Source organism: Lampetra planeri, unplaced genomic scaffold (assembly GCF_965212315.1).
Source record: "Lampetra planeri unplaced genomic scaffold, kcLamPlan1.2.h2 scaffold_1830, whole genome shotgun sequence".
Lineage (NCBI taxonomy): Eukaryota > Metazoa > Chordata > Hyperoartia > Petromyzontiformes > Petromyzontidae > Lampetra > Lampetra planeri.
In genome coordinates this window covers 1-4,387 of record NW_027614574.1, presented here as the reverse complement: position 1 = coordinate 4,387, position 4,387 = coordinate 1, and the positions used below count along the sequence as shown (strand labels likewise).

Genomic DNA, 4,387 nt, shown 5'->3' with positions numbered 1-4,387 from the left:
CTGTTGGGGTCTATAGATCAAAGCTAAAATTAGCACTTAGCTGTTAACTAAGAGGTTGTAAGTATAACACTTGCTGGTCTAGTAAAAATTTTAGCTTAATATAAAGCATCTGATTTGCGTTCAGAAGATGTGAGTGTGTCTTGCAAATTTTATAATCAGAAATTAAGGGTAGTATCCCTTACTGTAAGCTTTGAAGGCTTAGAGTCTATATAACTTAAATTTCTAGTACATAATAAAGATCGCTATTAGCTGAGGTGTTAGAATGAATAGATTAATTGATAATATTGTCATTAAAGCTATAGGCTTATTTGGGGTCACACGTCAAAGAGTAAGATTTGTTGTTGGACATGGAGGTGATAAAATGATTGATAAGTAGCATATGCGGGTATAAAAAAATAAACTTAACAATGAGCCTATTATTATTATAAACAGATAGATAACAAGGTTTTGGTTGGCGAGTTCAACTGATGCTAAAAGTTTATTGGTAAAACCTGTTAGTGGGGGGAGGCCACCTAGAGATAATAGAAGAAGTAATAAAAGTATTTGAGAAATTTGATTGTGCTTATTTATGGTAAGTGCTGTAATTTTATTAGCTTTTAAAGTGTTGAGGTTAATGAATGTTGTGCTTGTAAGTAAGCAATAGATTAGTGTTGTAACTCAAGTAATTGTTGGGTTAAAGGGAGCTATGCTAGCAATTCAGCCTATGTGTGCGATTGATGAGTAGGCCATAATTTTTCGTGTTTGAGTTTGATTTAGGCCCCCCCAACCTCCAACAAACACTGATAATAAAGCTGGGCCAAGAATAAATGCATTATTTTGATCTTGTGCAATTTGAATAAGGAGAGTAATTGGGGCTAATTTTTGTCAAGTTGCTAGGATCATGCCTGTAGTAAGATCTAGGCCTGCTATTACTTCTGGAAGTCAGAAGTGTATTGGAGCTATACCTAATTTAAATATGAGAGCAAGAGTTATAGCGTTAAGGATAATTGGGTCGCTTGATGGGCTGATTGCTCAATTTCCTGAGTGCCAAGCGGCTAAACAGGCAGTAACAAGAAGTGTGGCAGAGCCTGCACTTTGAGCAATGAAGTATTTAGTAGTTGCTTCAATTGAACGTGGGTGATGTGTTTTAGCTATTAGCGGGATAATAGCAATTGTATTAATTTCTAATCCGATTCAAGCTAGAATTCAGCTGGTGCTTGAGAATGTTACAAGTGTGCCAAGACCTAGAGTTATTAGTAGTGTAGATTGAATTAAGGGGGATAGCATATAGTAAGAGATGCTGGTAACATCATATTTGGGGTATGGGCCCAAAAGCTTTATTTAGCTTATCTTACTTAGGATGTGGTGTAATGGAAACACGGAGGGTTTTGGTCTCTCAGATTAAGGTTCGAATCCTTTCATACTAACGAGGAAGAAAGGGGGTAATATCCCCTGTAGCCACTCTATCAAAGTGGTTCCTATTTTCGGACATACTTCCACTGTTAAAAATCCAGTTTATTATTAGTGTTTATATTTGAGGTACTCCTGCCCCCCCCAGTGACACAGCGAGGGATAGTTGAAGAGTAAAAAGGGCTAGGTTGAGGGGTAGAAAATTCTTTCACATAAGGTGTATCAGCTGATCATATCGGAATCGGGGGTATGAGGCTCGGATTCAGAGGAATAGGATAATGAGTGGGGTTGCTTTTATTATTACATTAATAATTGGTAAAATATTTAAATTGTTTGGTCCAAGAGGTCCTAGAAATATAATTGCTGTAAGGGTATTTATAAATAAGATATTAGAGTATTCAGCCAGAAAAAATAAAGCGAATGGACCTCCAGCATATTCTACATTAAAACCAGAGACAAGTTCTGATTCTCCCTCAGTTAAATCGAACGGGGTTCGGTTTGTTTCTGCCAAAGTAGAAACAAATCATATTGCTGCTAGTGGTCAGCTTGAGAGTAGGAATCAGGTGTGTTCTTGCGTATAAATAAAGGCTTGAAGGGAAAATCCTCCTGTTAAAATAATTAAACATAATAGAATTAAGCCTAGGCTTACTTCATATGAGATGGTTTGGGCTACGGCTCGAAGTGCTCCGATTAGCGCATATTTTGAGTTAGAGGCTCAACCTGAGCCAAGGGTGGCGTAGACTGATAAGCTTGAAATTGCTAAAATTACAAGAAGAGTAAGATTAATAGTGGAGATTGACTGTGGTATGGGAATAAATATTCAGAGCGATAGAGCTAAAGTTAGCGCTATAATGGGGGCTGCGATAAATAAGGCTGGGGAGGCTGCGGTGGGTCATACGGGTTCTTTTAGAAATAATTTTACTCCGTCTGCAATAGGTTGTAAAAGTCCTATAAATCCGACAACATTTGGTCCTTTGCGAAGTTGTATATAACCTAGGGTTTTTCGTTCAACTATTGTTAGAAATGCTACTGCAAGCAGGACTATTAAAACTAAAATTAAAGTGGATGTTAATATAACTAGCATAATTTATTTGGAAGGGGATTTGCACCCCTGGTATAAGGGCTTAAACCTTGTGCAATTACTGAGCTCTGCCACCCAAATAAACTTGTCTAGTTATTATTTTAAGTTGCTTACTATTCTTATTAAGTTGGTCTCATAAGATTGATGTAGGGTTTGCATTAGTGTATTGACCCTTACTTCTGCCGGTCCTTTCGTACTAGGGAAGTAGCAAACATAGATAGAAACTGACCTGGATTACTCCGGTCTGAACTCAGATCACGTGGGGCTTTAATCGTTGAACAAACGAACCTTTAATAGCTTTTGCGCCATTGGGGTGCCCCGATCCAACATCGAGGTCGTAAACCCTTTCGTTGATTCGGGCTCGTGGAAAGGATTGCGCTGTTATCCCTGGGGTAACTTGTTTCGTTAGGCAGCAAGTGATGCTGGGTCTATTAACGTTAGTTCTACTAGTGCTTAGAGTTGTAACTCTAGGCTAAGAAAATTGTATTTTCGTCGTCGTGGATATTACTTTTGTTCCGTGGTTGCCCCAACCTAAAACTGTGCATCGTGAATAATGATTATGCGATGTAAATGTTTGGAAGCTCCACAGGGTCTTCTCGTCTTATGGGTTTATACCCGCCTTTGCACGGGTAGGTCAATTTCATTGATAGGGATAAGGAGACAGTTATGCCCTCGTGTAACCTTTCATTCTAGTCTTAATTTACAAGACAAGTGATTACGCTACTTTTACACGGTCAAAGTACCGCGGCCATTCAATATTAATCATTGGGCAGGTCTTGCCTCCAATAGGCGATTCTTATCTGGAGGTGATGTTTTTGGTAAACAGGCGAGGCATGTGTTTGCCGAGTTCCTTCTCATCCTTTATATCTTCTATATTATGTTCCAGTGTAGGGTTAACGGTTATTAGTTCTTGTTTTTCCTGTCGGTAGTCATGTTGTTGATTTCCTGTTGTTTTAAGGGCCGTTAATTTCCAGTGGTTGGTCCGATCTGGTTTACACTTACATTTAGAGGGGTGCGACCTCAAATTACTAATCTTAGCAGGATATTTCCTATTATATAGGATTACTTAATAGTGGTTATAGGGTCTTTATATATTATGGTATTTAAAGTTTAGTAAACTTAAGCTGTAACGCTTTTCTTCTTGGTGGCTGCTTTTAGGCCTACTTAAGTTTATAAGTTGGATATTATCTAATCAATAGAGCTGTATCTCTGTTCACTAGGGCTGTACCCCTAGTGAATAAAACTTAAAATGTAGAGTAGTAAGATGTTTAAATTTATAAGTAATTTTGTTGCTTATCTACAAATTAAGATCAAGCTTAAACTTGTTTCTTAAGTAACCAGCTATCACTAGGCTCGGTAGGCTTTTCACCTCTACCCAGGGCTTTTTCCAATCTTTTGCCACAGATACGGATTAACTCTTATAGGTAATCCCAGGGTAGCTCGTCTAGTTTCGGGGAGGCGGCAGTATTTTCGGGTTTACTTGCTAAGCCATGATGCAAAAGGTACAAGATTTTATCTTTGCTTTACTTTACTTAGTTGATCTGTTTCATCACTTTTTCAATGTTCCCTTGCGGTACTATATGTGTTTTATTTTTCTATCACCTATACTAAAATGGGGGCAATGGTTTGCTGTAAATGTGTGAATGTTTTATAATCATAAATTAAAAGTTGTTAGATAAATATACTCAAATCAGTAATCAGAAGATCTTGAATCGCACAAGAATATTTTCGGTGTAAGGGAAATGCTTAACTTTTAAGCTATCTTCTGTTTTCCAAGCGCACCTTCCGGTACGCTTACCATGTTACGACTTTTCTCCGGGAGGGGTGTGGGAGAGTGACGGGCGGTGTGTACGCACCCTAGTGGCCAACTTCAACTAGACAAACTATTCTTGTTTACTGCTAAATCCACCTTCAAAA

General features: G+C 38.2%; 1 pseudogene; it reads right to left on the bottom strand.

The window, feature by feature from the left end:
- Positions 1–4,235: 4,235 nt before the first annotated feature.
- On the bottom strand, positions 4,236–4,387 carry LOC144739997 (18S ribosomal RNA; annotated as a pseudogene; the record flags this gene model as incomplete).